Raw genomic sequence first — 16,372 nt, forward strand, 5'->3', positions numbered from 1 at the left:
ATATATATATATATAGAGAGAGAGAGAGAGAGAGAGAGAGAGAGAGAGAGAGAGAGTCTACTATGTCTTAATATTAAAAGAAAAAAATACCAGTTGCAAAACAGTGTGTGTTGTGGCATAATTCCATTTTAATTAGCAAATATATGTATGGCATCACATACTACTCTGATATCTTCACAATTACTAACTTATTTAATACTCATAACCATTTTTTGAGTTATTTACAATCATCCCCATTTTCCAGATGGAAAAAAAAAATAATAACGAGGCACACTGAAATTAGTTCCTCCAAGGTCACAGATCTGGTAGGTGACTAAACCAGAATTTGAACCCATGCAGAATCCATGCTAACCACTACATCAGACTTTCTCTCACTATTATCATGTCTGTGCAAACAAAAAGCATATCAAGTCAATTGAAATTCTCTCTCTTGCCCTCTCTCTCACCACACTGAAGCTGGCTCTTGCAAACAGGAACTATCCTGATATCACCTTACATCTGAATGGTGTCTTAGGGTTTATAATGTATCTTTACAGAACTGGAGTCATCATTACTATGCTTTGCAAAATTTTCAGTTCTCCTTCCTTGGGAAGTGGTAGGATTGCCCCCTCCACTCTATCTATTTATTTATTAATTAGAGATTGGGTCTCACTGTGTCACCCAGGCTAGAGTGCAGTAGTGTGATCACAGTGTACTACAGCCCAAAACTCCTGGGGTCAAGGGATCCTCCTGACTCAGTCTCTCATGAGTAGTGGAGACTGCAGGGCTGTGCCACCATGCCCAGCTTCCAATCTCTTTGAAGTTAAGTGTGGCCAAGTAATCACTTTGACTGATGAGTCTGAGCAGAACTTGTGTGAGTTTTAGGCCTTCCCCAAGCCCCCCACCCCCAACTCCAGTATTCCTTGGTTCATGAGTAAATAGGAAGACCATATTCCTCACTGATCCATATTGGACACATAACATGAATGAGAAAATAAACTTTTGTCCTTTTAAGCTTCTGAGATTTGAGGTTCATTTGTTACCACAGAATTATTGAGCCTATGTTCACTGTTACAGTTGGGTATCCTCCTTACACAAACTAAGATTCAGAGAAATGTAATGACTGGTCATTGGTCACATACTAGTAAGATAGTTAGCATTTTGACAAGCAGAGACTAAAGGGAGGTGATCATTTTAGAAAACAAGAAAGTCAAGTAAATCAAGAAGGCAAAAACAAATGAACAAACATGAAACTCCCCAAAAAACAACAACTACCCCTGTGTGGGCCAGGCGCGGTGGTGGCTCATGCCTGCAATCCCAGCACTTTGGGAGGCCAATATGGGTGGATCGCCTGAGGTCAGGAGTTTGAGACCAGGCTGACCAACATGGTGAAACCCCATCTCTACTAAAAATACAAAATTAGCTGGATGTGGTAGCGTACACCTGTAATCCAAGCTACTCGGGAGGCTGAGGCAGGAGAATCACTTGAAGCCAGGAAGTGGAGGTTGCAGTGAGCTGAGATTGCACCACTGCACTCCAGCCTGGGCAACAAGTGCAAAACTCCACCAAAAAAAAAAAAAAAAAAAAAAAGAGAGAAAAAAAGAAAAAAAGAAGAAAAACCCCTGTGTTTGAGTGACTGCGAGCACTCCATTGTATATGAGAATGGAGTAACAAAGATCTGCTACTGGTGAACTCAGGGATCTGAATGAATAACGAGTTCCACTCTGAACATATTACATATGTTTATAGAAAGTCAGTGCTATGGTCTGAATGTTTGTCCCTTCCAAAACGCGTGCTGAAATTTAAGTGCTATCCATAGTATTAAGAGGTGATACCTTTGCGAGTTGATTAAGCTATGAGGGCTTTCCCTCCTAGGTGGATTAATGCCATTTAAAAAGGACAAGTTTGGCCCCCTCTTTGTCTCTTTGCCCTTCCGCCTTTTGCCATGTGGTGGTGCAGCAAGAGGGCACTTGCCAGATGCCAGCACCTAGATCTTGGACTTCTCAGTGTCTAGAACTGTGAGAAAATAAGTTACCCAGTCTTGGTGTTCTGTCATAGTGCACAAAATGGACTAAGGCAGTCAGAAAGAGAGCTGAAGTAAAGAACCAGAAATTGTCAGAAAGGAGATAGAAAAGAGTAAGCACAGATGCAGCACATATCATGGTCAAGGCAAGGATAGTATCATAATTTTCCAACCAACCTGCCCATTTCTGAATACCGCATAGTCCTTTAAATGCCATATAGATTGAGACTGACTTAATTTCAGTGGAAACCAGTGGGATTGACAGTTACATATAATCTACTTTCACCCTTGGTTCCTTGGATACTATGGATACTATCAGAGAGCACAAAGCTTTGTGAAAACATAGAGAGGGCTGGAACTTTCCCAACTTTGTTTTCAAACAATGTGGAGAATAAAGATTCCAAGGAATTGTTCATCTGACCGTGATCCTGACTGAATAACTTGAGCAAATCATCTAAATTGGCTGATTCACCAGGAGAAATGGGACAGGTCCACAGCAGACAACTCAGCCAGAAGGATCCTGAGAAAATATTGAGAGAAACAAGTCCTGTGGACAAAGGATCAGCTTTTGTCAGACATCAGTATGACTTATGCTCAAAAAGGAACCCAAAGAGCTGGTGCCAAGATTTGTCTGACAAAGTGCTCTAAAGTAAGAACAGAGATTTATTCCTGAGAAATTGTGCTGCAGATATCTTAGGAAAAGTGTGCATCCTACCTCTACACAAATAAATGAGGTTGCGGGGGGCGGCGGGCAGACAGAAAATGAAAAGCTGGCAAGGCTGCTGTCTTAGGCCAGAAGAATTGATAACTAATGGGCTGATGAGAGTGGTGGACTGGTTCTGCTTTGAGAAGGTAGTATTTCTAGTTTCACTGTTTCAACAGGGTGCAACCTTATGTACGTATGGTTCCACCCAGCCACAGCCTTCCTAACCTCATGGACAAGGACTTTGAATATGGCTGTGCTTTCATTCCTCATTGGAGTTCAACATTCGCTGGTGAGGACCTGCCATAAACCTCTGCCTCCTGGGGATCCAGCTCATAGCATATTTTTTCCAACCCCCTTCTTTATTTCTCTAGACCTTGGTGGAGCTTATGTTTGGCCTAAACTGATGGGCCCCAAAGAACTCTGATGCTACAACTACTCAAATCTGACTTTGCCAATATTTGGATATTTCAGCTGCTGTTGCCACAATTTACCCAACAGATCAGATGGTTGTGGTATTGAAATGCCATCATGCAGTAAGGTGGTCCTATAATGTAGTTTAAACTGCTGTCTCCTTCCTTGATGGGACAAGGGATGCCCCTAGACTGTAGTGTCATTTTAAACTGCTGCCCTCTTCCTTGATGGGACAAGGGATGCACCATAGCCTCTTAGTTTCTCTTTCCTTGGTCTTGACCTTTCCTAACCTCCTCCCATTCCCAAATGGTGCCCTCGAAGTCCGAGAACAGCTTGCAACCAAGTAAGCATGACTGGAATAAACAAGATATCAGAACTGAGCTTCTGGGGTTTAAAACTGGCATAAAACTATAGATAGGATTGTTTTTGTGTGTCATTCTTACAGGCTGCAGAATGCCTGTGAGAGAAACACAGGGTATAAATTAGAAATTCTCAGATTTTACATTGTTTGGGGTAAACAAAATGGAAAAGTGAAACAGGAAATACAGAGCTAATTGATGTAGAAGAGGAAACATAGCAATTTTTTGACACTTTTAATGTGCAGCAGCTGAATGCCACATGCAATATGCAATGGGGAGGGGAAAACTATCCACTGGGGCAATGCCACTTTGTGAGAACCCTGAGAGGGGAGCTGTGCAGAGGCCCAGTGGTACTTAAAAGTGAATGACAGCCCCACCAAAAGGAGCATTTAGTTTTTCTCCAGGCTGGGGACTGTCTTTCTGGTGGCACTTGGCCAGGAAACATACTTTCCCATCTCAATGACAGGACTTCCTGGGGGAAAATAAATAGGTCTTCCTGCCAGGAACAAAGGCAAAAGGAAATGTAGTAATGAATAACTACAGTTATTCAGTAAATAAGTTGACTGGAGAAAGCAACCAAAGCAGTTCTTTTCTGCAAGTGACAATGTATATACGCATGAAAGTTTGAGGTTGGAGAGGTGACAGGAGAAGCAAAGGAGAGGCAGTGAACTTGAGAGTTTGCCAGGAAAAGGGCGGCAGTAATGAGAGGCAAGCTATGTGTATAGGGGTTCTCAAGCCTAGGTAACATGTAAGAAAAACAAAAGGAATATGAAAAACAGTTGGACAAGAGGAAAGGGCAGCTACAAAGCTATTGGCAAGTCTTGCGTGAGAAGGGATTGGGAGTTAACCACAGTACCTTCTTATTCACGGTTTTGCTCTCCATGGTTTCAGTGACCCCTGGTCAACCATAGTCCCCAAATAGGTGAATACAGTACCATAAGTTATTCTCAGAGAGAGGGGGAGAGATCACATTCCTATACATTTTATTAAGAATATTTTTATAATCATTATATTTTATCATTATTTATTGTTAATATCTTATTGTGTCTAATTTATAAATTAAACTTTATCATAGGATATAATATGACAAGAAATGTATACACAAAAACTTGTATGTATAGGAAAAAAACATAGTGTATGTAGGGTTTAGTAATATTCATGGCTTCAGGCATCTGCTGGGGGTTTTGGAATGTATCCCCTGAGGATAAGTGAGGACTACTATATTCAATTCAAGAGGCTTTGGCTTATTTTAGAAATACTTTTGTTTTTACCAGATCTATCAACCATCTGGTTGCTACTCTAGTGCCTGACAGTGATTGACATTAATGATAATATACTGATAAGATTAATTACTATAATTGTAGGGGCTGACATTTATTTGGCCCTTATTTGGGACTACAGGCTTTATACACTTCATGTTATCCTATTTCACCTCCAGAGCTACCCTGAAAGATACGAATCACTATGATCCCCTTTTACAGATAAGAAAAATCAAGTCTCAGAGAAGCTTGCTTGAATTATTAATAATTGCAAAGCCTGATTTCAATCCAAATCTGCCAATTCTAGAAGCTGAGCTCATAAACATTATGGAATATTGTCTCTTGCTCAGCAGAGACAATGAGGTTTATGCCTGTTCTTCCCTAGTAGACTGTGAGGAAGAGAGGTTACATGTGCTACTAATACATTCTCATAAGTATATTTAATTTAGCCTTAGTTTTCAAGTCAATTTCCCTCTTAAAACTACATATTAAATAGGACACATTTTTCTCCCCACAAAATCTACACCTATAATTATGTTCGTTAATACAATTCAGTGTGATCCCAAAGGATTCACATTATGTTAATTATGTCTAAAAGCACTTCCATAAACATCAAAAGAACAATAAAAAAGTACACGCAATGTCAATAAGCACAGAAACTATATATTATCTTCCAAACTATCCTTCCTTTCTTCTTCCTCCCTCAAAAGCTATTTTTTTAAAAAGCCTACTCCAGACCACAATAATTCAGTTGTCTTTTGTCGTATGTAAGTGATAAAAATAAATATTCGAGAGAACAAAATAACAGATTTTCTTTTCTCTGTCCAATGCTAACTTTGGTCTTTGGCTTCCAAAACTAAATTCTATGATTAATAATGAAATAGGAAAGATAACACTTTCTTTCTAGATTAGGATGCTTTTCTGAAATATTTGGAACTCTGTATTTTAGGATAAGCCAAAATAAATCCCCTGTCTGGGCTAGACTATACTTTGTATCTTGTGGTCACAATGAAACAAAGCTGTTGGAGACAAGGAGGGAAAAATCAGCTATAGAGTTTCCTTTACCAAATGCAATGCCGAATAATCTTGTCACATTTTATGCACAGGCTTACGACATTCTGTGGGAAGATATGGGAGGTCAATTATTTGGACAATATTGGGATGTAGAGTAGGAATTGCATGCTGTGACATGGAATGGTGGAGAGGCTTTGGGGGACTACTGAAGTGTGATATGTGTGACATTTCTGGGCTACCCTACCCACAAATGGATGCAATATAAACTTCTATTTCGCAGACTGGGGAAATTTACAATCTTTGCTCGTGGCATTAGACCTCAAATAGGAGAAATCCTCTAAGAACGTTCTTTTACTTTATTTCTAAAACAGAGATGCAAACCATTTCCTAAATAGATTAATGAGATAAATATTCCAAAAGCACAACTGAACAGGATTCACTAAACACAGAAACTTCAAGAAGAGAATTTGTACATTTAATTTTCCCACCTCAATGGGTGTTTTTACTGGGAAGTGGGGGCAGAGAGGTGGTATTGGAAAGTCTGGGAAGCACCTGTGCCTGTCGGGCTGGCTTTGTAATACTTGCCCTTCCCTGGATTGTGATCTGCGTCACCTGGGAGAGTCCTAGAAATACTGAATTTTAAGCACTGCCTCAGACTTACTGTGTCAGAATCTGCATTTTCACAAGATCTGGGAAATTTGTTGCACATGAAAGTTGAATCGCTCTGCTTAGGCCTCCTCTGCAGGCTGAAGAAGAAAAGCAAGTGAGCTCTGTAGAGGATGGGATAGTGGCCAGTGGAGAAAATGAAGCTCAGGGATTCTGTGTTCTCTGTTATGTGACACACTTTTGTTCTCCTAACCCAAATCCTTTAATCACTCCCTCTCATTCCTTTATTTGCTCATTTAACAGATGTTTTCTTATGAGCCTCCTACATGCCAGAGACTGTTCTTGATGTTGAGCCTATAGCAGAGAACACCACAGACAAGGTTTCTGCACTCATAAAGCTCTGCATTCTGGTGGAGGAGGGCAGGGAGGACAGGTGACACACAAATAAATGATGTAATGTCAGGAGAAATAATAACTACCAAGCAGAATAACAATAAAGCAGAATAAAAGAATGGAACATGTTGCAGTGGATGGTGCTATTTTAAATAGGAAGGTTAGTAGAAGCCTCCCCAGGGAGGTAACACTTGAACAGAGAACTGACTGAAGTGAGGAAACAATCTGTGAAGACAATGAAAGGTACAGAGCTCCAGGAGAAGGAACACCATGTACCAAGACCCTGAGCCACCCTCAGCTTCTTTGAGGAAAAGTGAAAAGTTGAGTGTGACTGCAGCTAAGTAGGCAGAGGCACAGTGGTAGAGACAGGCTTGGCGGGGCCAGCAGGGAGACCATGGAGATCTCAAATACTGTGCCAGAAGGTTTGGATTTTATTCTAAGTATGATGAGAAGCCACTGGGATTTGATCACAGAAGTGAGATGAACTGATTTACATATTGAAAAGATCGCTCTGGCTGTTGTGGTCACACCAAGACTACCTGCTATCATCTTTCTTGCAGAAGCACCTGGATGAGAGACTGTCCAACCTAGAGGATTTTGTCCAACTCTGTTTAAATATTTGAATAACTGAATGAATAACTGATGAATGGATGAATGAATGGTTCTAGCTGTCCAGGTTATGGTTATGCACAACAATTCTATGCTGTCTTATTCGTGAGCATAGGATTTGATAAGATCTTTTCTCATCAAATACATTTGTATTTGTTGTATGATAGCACACCTGTTGTCAACAGAGCCCACCCAAATATTCCTGGAAGATCTAATGTTAGAGGAATTTCAGTTTTCACTTTTTGTTTTTAATGAGAAAGAGAAAAGGTACACGTCTTTCTCATTGAAAGAACTTATGAAACAACTCATAATTCTTCTTCCCAGAAAGTCTTTATTCTCTCTTTATTCTTAAAGGCTTTTGTGCTAACCATCAACAGAATATGAATTGGGTATTGGATAACCCCAAAATCATTTTATATCTGGTTCTTTGAATCTATGATTTAATATCCTCCTATTGTGGTGCTTTTCCAATCCTTCTTTCAGAGTAAACTTTAAGAACCAGCATCATGCTTCTCATGTGGTTTTGAGGGTCCCCAAGAATCTGATTCTTCAGGCATCAGCACTGACCAGGAATCCCACTACTTTTTTTTTTTTTTTTTTTTTTTCATTTTTTGAGACAGGGTCTCCCTCTGTCACCCAGGCTGAAATGTAGTGGCGTGATCTTGGATCACTGTAACCTTCGCCTCCCAGGCTCAAGCTATTCCCCTGCCTCAGCCTTCCGAGTAACTGGGATTACAGGCGTGCGCCACCACACCCAGCTAATGTTTGTATGTTTAGTAGAGAAAGGGTTTCATCATGTTGACCAGGCTGGTCTCAAACTCCTGGCCTCAAGTGATCCACCCACTTCAGCTTCCCAAAGTGCTGGGATTATAGGTGTGATCCACCTCACCCAGTGAATTCCACTACTTCTCCCATATGTTCATAAATTTCACAGGAATGCTTCTTGGACTTTCAAATGTACCTAAAACTACAGTTAAAAATACCAATCTTGGCTGGGCATGGTGGCTCATACATATAAACCGAGCACTTTGGGAGGCCAAGGCAGGTTGGTCACTTGAGCCCAGGAGTTTGAGACCAGCCTGGGCAACATGGTGAGATCCTGTCTCTACAAAAAAACAAAAAAGAAGAAAAATACAAAAATTAGCCAAGCATGGTGGCACATGCTTGTAGTTCCAGCTACTCGGGAACTGAGGTGGGAGGATCACTTGAGCCCAGGAGGTCAAGGCTGCAGTGAGCCATGATCACACCACAGCACTCCAGCCTGGATGACAGAGTGAGACCCCGTCTCACAAAAAAACTAATAAAAAAAGGCAAAACAAACAAACAGAAAGGCTATTTATCATATTTGTATTCAATTTTGGCTGACAATAAGAATGTGTCATATGTATACATTTGTTTCTTTGGTCTTGTGGCATTATTGTCCTTACATGCTCTAAATATTCTTCAAAGGTCTATGCCATTGGCACAGGGATGCTCCCAGTGTCCCCCAACAAGCTGGCCAATCTGCTTTGACTCACATAGGCCATCCCTTCCTCACATACAAGCCTGCCAGCCTTTCTAATGTGGGTAGGATGCTGGTGAGCAGCCTGCTCCCTGGCAGTAGTGCAAGTCGATCACAGGCAAAAGAACACCTCACACAGTGCCTCCTGCCCAGGGTTGTGACCACTACCAGTCACTGGCTGAACCTCCCTTAGATTTACCCTGGTATGAAAGATTATGGGAAGTACAGCTTATGGGAAGTACACCAGAATACTGGTGTTTATTTTCAGTATCAACCCTCCCCTCACATTCCCACTCTCCAGAAAAAAACAAAACAAAACAACAAAAAAACCAGGGCTTCCTTGTTTAATGAGTGCCTTATTTTTGCATAGCCCTGTACAGTTATCAAGGTACTTCATGCACACGATCTTCTTTGATTATTCAACATCCCTGCGAAGAAGGGTATGGTTTTTGTCTCCATTTTGCAAATGAGATTGCTGACTCACCTTCTTCACTCATCAGTGATGGGGCTAGAATAAGAATGTGTGCTCTTGACCCCTAGACTAGTGTCATTTCTATTCCAGCATGACACCTTGCCCAACCCCGCTTTATATTGTGGTTTGGAAGCACTAACAAACACGTTCATTCTACACTTCTACCCAGAGCATGTCTACAGTGAAGTCTGGACCTCCTCCTTATAAATCACACTGCCAGATCAGTGTTCATGGATGTGCAAATTTAAAAATGAAATGAACAAAGGATGATGTCAGATTGCCACATTTTATTTTACCAACTACCACCATTATTTAATAAAAGAAATGATATATTTCATCATAAAGAATAAGAAGATAAACATTCTAGAATAAGGGCTAGTTTTCCCAAGAAACAACAATTAAGGTGTTTCATATCAACCTATTTTAGAAATGCTGTATATTTTCAAATTTAAAATTAGAACAATTTTCCTTTAACTATGCTGTAATTATTTAATTGATACATGTTTGCCAACCTGAGTATATATTCAAATATATGCATATATATTCAACAATGCCAGAAAAAAAACAGTTATTCCAATTAACTTATTTTTTATCAATACCTTTGCCAAACTTCCAGTTTCACGTGCTGTTTGGCAAAAATGGAAAAAACACTCACTGGGGCTTCTTCACACAGCTTGGAATATTCTGGGCAAACTGAAAGAAGTTGAGAATTAATTGTTTCCATGCCACCAACCGCTTTTCCTACATTCTCACTCTTTGGAGCGCCAGGAAGACAGTGGGTAATTGGCACAGTGTGTGTCTGGCTGAAGGTAGCAAGTACTCCAGGAAGGGGCATGTGGCACCTAGAGCTCATGGCATAGGCCTGACTCACAACCTCAACCTTGTCAGTGGTGAATTCATCTGATTGGGGTGTCACAGACACATGCAGACTTGATTTTAAGAATCACTGGCTTTGTTTATATGCTATACCTGAATGTATCCATTTTATTTTAAGAAAATGACAAAAGCTCCTACCTGTATCTACCTGCTTAAATAGGTATCTACTCATATGCAATAGAATCAGGTGGGCAGAACCACACCAGGAAGATATACTACTAGAGTACACAGAAAACAAAGATCAAAGACTAGAACATGTTGAGAGGAGGATTTCTTGTTCTTTCTGCCTGTGATACCCCAGGGTGTTTCCAATTATTTCAAGTCATGTCATGGAATATCAATAAAATAGCCCAACATAAAACTACTTGGAATCATTTTTAAATTATATTTAAGCCCATGCTATTTGGGAAATCTTCAGGAAAACAATAGATAGGTGCCAGTCTAAACTGACACTCAGGTATTAGGCCAGGTGACTTCACTGAGAAGGAAAACATGGGAGAAGTAGTAGGGAGAAGGATGTAGGTTGGAGCAAATAAGGAGGGAGCAAGGATGAGTTCATTTTTAGAAATGCCCAATCTGAGTTCTTTGTGGGGCTTCCTGGTTGTGATATCTAGTGGGTACTTATAAGTTCATTTAGTTATCTAAAATATTTATTATATATATATATTTACTATCAAATCCTGTATTTGGTGCTAGGCACAAGGGAGAATATAGGCCCTGCTTCCATGAATAACCTAGATTTTAACATCACGAATAAAATAGATAGAATGTTTTTATTCTTTGAGAAAACTTGTTTTGAAATATATAATTCATTTAGAAATTTTAAAAGCCACCTTCATTCCTTTTATAAGAAAACAAGAATAGAAGCCAAGTACTAAGTCATTTGCATAATATCAATATTTTACTTTATTTTGATCTGGCTAAATTAGTCAAAAGCTTAAATTTTATTTTAGTCCATTTAGTTTCATGTTAATGTTTTTACATTCATAAGTAAATGTTTTGCTTCTGTCCTATGACAGCATGACAAAAAATATTTACCAAATATTCATAATTAACCTGTTGAATTGAAGATAGTGCAAACTCCCACAGACTTCAGAGGGATCTTCTCCATTAATTAACTTTTGGAAGTGATGAAACTCATCATATTTCTGATAGTACAGCATCAGTAATCCAAAAACTAACTCAACATAAACCTCTCCTCGCCTATAAAATGTAGAGTATGCTTGTTCCAAAAATTCAAGTGATTTAAATGATTTCTATTAAATCACAAAGTTGACTTAGTTCAAAAGCTCATCATCGACAAGCCTATGTGTTTCTTTGTTATGTATTTATTATTTGTTATTTACAGTCTACACTAGGTCAGGAGATGAAATTGGGTCTCCTACAGTCTGGCTGGCTTTCCAATGTGGTCCACAAACCAGGGACCAATTTCAGGAACAAGAACCTCAAAAGAGTGGACAGGGTGAGTGTCACTCACCAATTAATGCACTACATTAAGAAAACTCTCCTAGAGCTGACTGATTTTGTGTAGACTTCCTATTTGAGTGGAGGAGGCTGTTCTTCAGTGGGCGGAGGTAAGGATGGGGATAATATGAGGGGGATCTCACAGGGCATACGACACAGTAAGAAAGCAGAGCAGCTTAGAGACCCAAGCCAGGAAGCAAGATGGAGGGTACTGCTTCCACTCCATGCTATTTCAGGCTACTGAAACCACTGGAATATTCTCATCTCTTTTATAGGCAAAGAAGACATATAAAACAGACAAGCACCAGAAAGTATTTGTGTCCACCATACCTTATTGTACTGCCTAATTTTCTAAGATTGCTTCTCAGAACTTCCCCAAGCAGTCGAACAAAACTTAACATGAAATGAAGTACATTTTCATCGTTCTGTAGCTCAACCTTGGTACTATTTTTTTCTCCCCATCTACCTATCTCCCAATACCCTCTTCAGCATTGTTGGGTTTTCATCTCACACAAAGTGTATCTAAAGGCATAGCATTATAATCAGTATGGTTTGACATGAAAACCTTAAAATAAGAGAAATAAAAGACTGTATGAACTCAGTTTTCAATAATGCATGTTCTGATTTTTTTTTAAGAATGACTTCTAGAAAAAAATAAAAGCAACCTATGACCACTTTGATTTTTCTTGATTTTATATTTATGCAGAAAACGATTGCTTGCCACTGCAGCAGACCTTTGTTTTATTTAAGAGTAATTTCTAAGATTCATTTCACATGGCAACACTGACATGTGCCGTGGCTAGAAATTTGATTCTCAGGTGCTATGAGACTGGACTCGTGGAGTAAAATTTTTGGACAATAAATAAACCTACCTCGCCAACCAGAACCCTCATTTCACATTTTGAAGGAGAAATGCTGTTCCCTCAAAGTCATTCTGTACAGCTGATCTGGTGGAGTATTAAAAATATTCTTGCTCCAAAAAGTGGCCCTTAAACAAAGCGTACTATGGAGTCATTTCTGAATTAAGATGTTCCATAAAGACTTGGATATACTCTATTAGAAATGTATTTCAAAGACATGAAAAGGGGGGGAAAAAAGGAAAAGATAAAATATACTGAATCCAAAAATCTGAAGCAGCTACATAACATAGCCACTGTAATTGGAGCCATAGATTTGGGGCTGAGATTACATTTGCTAACAGAAACTGGATAATAAATTTGAGGCTTTACATTTAACAATAAAAATGGTTATTACCATTAGGCTGACCAGGTTGGAGGCTGGGAGCAGAAACTGAGTATAAACTCCCAGTTCAGAAACAGGATGATAGAACTAATCCTCCGTTTCAAAAGGAAAGTGGTCTTCCCCGTGTCTTCTCAGGCCCTCAAGTGAAGGGCCACTTGTTTTGGATTATTTACAATTAACATGAAATTATGAGGAGATATTTTCATATCTCCACATCATAACCAAGTCTTATTAAACTGTTAAGAACTGAGCTACCAACTGAAGGATAAATATAAGAAATCAGACTGGCAAAAGTGCATGGCCTATTGCAATCTATTAATCACTACCCTTCTCCTGCAAAAAAAAAGTACGGCCAGGTGCGGTGGCTCACATCTGTAATCCCAGCACTTTGGGAGGCCAAGGTGGGCGGATCACGAGGTCAGGAGATCAAGACCATCCTGGCAAACACAGTGAAACCCTGTCTCTACTAAAAATACAAAAAAATTAGCCAGGCATGGTGGCACACACCGGTAGTCACAGCTGCTCGGGAGGCTGAGGCAGGAGAATGGCGTGAACCTGGGTGGCGAAACTTGCAGTGAGCTAAGATCACGCCACTGTACTCCAGTCTGGGCGACAGAACGAGACACTGTCTCAAACAAACAAAACAAAACAAAACAAAGTACTGACTGTGATTTCTAGGATATTAAATTAACTAAAGCCTGTGACACTTTTATTTTCTTAGTATCTTCTGCTTTGCCTTTTGAAAAAATCAAAACTATTTTCTTCAAAATTCACTGTGTTAATTAAAACATAAAACAAAATGATAAATGAACACCTCAGTTACTGAGCAACAACTTCTTTAACTGTCTAAAGCCTGGAGCTGGGGGTGTTGAGGTGCAGAGAACATGTTATTGAAAGGTCTTTAAAATGTGTTTAAAATGCGTTTGACAATGAGTCATTGTTAGTTTACTAGAGTTTCCATTTTCAACTGCCTAAATAGATCTTGTGTTCAAAAGCGAGAACATTTAAATTCTTGGCCTTTCTGGGAGTTTTCTGTCAAGGAAGGATGGCAACCTCAAGTTTGCAAATATAAGAGAAAGAATTCTAGGGCAGATATCTAAAGGCCCAAAGTGTGGTTCTGAGTAAATTAATTTGCTTCAAATCCTGAGTAGCTTCACATACTAAGACTTATTTTCTTCATTTGCAGAAAAGAGCTAGTGTTGATCACTCCAAGTATAAAATTATTTTATGGCCAGGCACAGTGGCTCGCGCCTGTAATCCCAGCACTTTGGGAGGTTGAGGCGGGCGAATCATGAGGTCAAGAGATTGAGACCATCCTGGCCGACATGATGAAACCCCGTCTCTACTAAAAATACAAAAAATTAGCTGGGCGTGGTGGCACGAACCTGTAGTCCTAGCTACTTGGGAGGCTGAGGCAGGAGAATCGCTTGAACCTGGGAGGGAGAGGTTGCAGTGAGCTGAGATCAGGCCACTGCACTCCAGCCTGGTGACAGAGTGAGACTTTGTCTCTCTCTCTCTCTATATATATATATGTATCTATATACACACACACACACACACATACACACACACACACATTTATAAGATACATGAGAAGGTAGACTGTGCCCACCTCTCTCAATACTGAGTATAGTATTATGCAAATGCCATAGCATGCTATGAACACACATTAAATAAAAGAACTAAGGCACCAGAATTCTCCTTGATAGTTCTTTGTATGTGATAATAAAACCATTAATGGCTATTGAGCTTTTATTATGTCCCTAATACCAGATTGAACTTCTCATGTAGATTATTGCTTTCCATTTTCTCAAACTACTAAAGTAGTAGCTATGATTATCTCTATATTATACTTGGGGAAATTGAGACACACAGGAACTTACTCAAGGTCACACAGTTAACTAGCAAAATGAGATTCATATGTGGACTCACTACTTCTCTCCACAATAATGAAACAAACGTTTTTTGCCTCCAGCTTAATAAAACCTTTGATATAGTAATAATGACTGATATTTTTATAGAGCATGTGGTATTTCATGGGATTCCCAAACACCTAGTAATATCCTTCGCTCCATTTTATAGATTAAAAAACACAGTGCTCAGAAAGAAATAATTTGCCCAAAGATAGGTGGTAGAATGAACAAGAAATCAGGCCTTCAGAATCATAACACAATGAACATTCCTCTGTATAATCTATTATGATCTTCTAGCATGCAATGGGTAAGAAAAAGGGGTCAGGACACAAAACCAAATCCCTTCAGTTATTTTTGGAAACATACTACTAATGTGTCTGTCTGTATTCTAGGAGACTGCTTTATCTCTCTCTCTCATTTCTGCAAGGCAAAGTGAGGAAATAACTTCTCTTTGAAACTGAGCATCTACCAGGAAATGCACGTCCTTTCCTAAACCACCCTCATTTCTTCTCCTGTGATGAAAGAACTGGATTAACAGCACACACAAGACAAAAATGAGTGAGACAAAAGAAAAAAAGTGATTAGCATGAAGTTCTAAACTGATAGTAGACCCAGTCAGGTCCAGCAACATCAGGAATATTAATTCCAATAACTTGAAAAAGCAGAGCAGGGTGGAGGGAGGGGAAGGAGCGTTGTATTAAGCTCAAGAAAATGTGATGAACATTGGAATGTAATGGTGTGGATAAGGAGGACTCTCACCTAGGAACCAGTCCCCATCCTCAAGGAAGCAAACTGAATCTAATTGAACTGAACCAAACCAAACCAACATAAACTAAAATAAAATAATCAGCCTGTGAGGGATATCTGTTAGCACATGCCACTTATGGAAATCCAAAAAAATCATCTTTCACCAGCAACCATATGACATTAAGTAAGATTCAACTTTGGGAAAAGAAAATAAATGAAGTATAAAATAGCTTTTTCTTTAAATGGCAAATAGGAAACTTATTTTATTTTCCAAGTTATTGGTTTGCTCTCTTCAAATAAGACAGATTTACTAACAGAGTAAATCTTAGAAAATAAAAATAAACCAATTAGTGAAAATTGGAGTTCAGCTACATGATTCTTGGGGTTATCATGGGGTCAAAAAGGTAATATTCACCATCTCCTTATTTCACAAATACTTTTAAATTTAGACAATATTTTTGCTTGAAGAATTAAATCTTTCATTTACTAGATCTAGTAAATCTAGTTGAGTTTTGTTAATCCAATTATGGAAGAAGGCCCAACCAACAATGCAATCAGTTCACTCCCTCTTAATGAAAGTAATGAAAAGAGAAAACTGAAGAAGGAACTGTTCTAGAAGCACACAACTGGCATGAGCTCAGAAATGGCATAGTGGAAACAGCAATAGCTCTGCACGACACTCGTCTTCCCATCGAATTTTTGCTTTCAGCTTCACAAACACAAGAATACATTGGAACATCCATAAAATAGTTGAGCTCCTTAATGTTCACTGACTAAAAAAAATAACTAAGGACAGCA

At 39.2% G+C, this 16,372-nt stretch overlaps 1 protein-coding gene across 9 annotated transcripts in view; it reads right to left on the reverse strand.

Annotated features, from left to right (window-relative positions):
* LRRC3B (leucine rich repeat containing 3B) overlaps positions 1–16,372 on the reverse strand; it is a 91,002-nt gene that overhangs the window by 25,715 nt on the left and 48,915 nt on the right. Inside the window, exon 1 of one of the 9 annotated variants that reach the window (XM_017890637.1) lies at positions 2,180–2,255. The exons of the other annotated variants lie outside the window; for them this stretch is intronic. The gene's annotated coding sequence lies outside the window, so the exon portion shown is untranslated. Of the gene's footprint in view, positions 1–2,179; positions 2,256–16,372 lie in introns of those variants that run through there. 9 annotated transcript variants of the gene reach the window in all.

This window comes from Rhinopithecus bieti, unplaced genomic scaffold, assembly GCF_001698545.2.
Source record: "Rhinopithecus bieti isolate Rb0 unplaced genomic scaffold, ASM169854v2 scaffold_1682, whole genome shotgun sequence".
NCBI classification, from domain to species: Eukaryota; Metazoa; Chordata; class Mammalia; order Primates; family Cercopithecidae; genus Rhinopithecus; species Rhinopithecus bieti.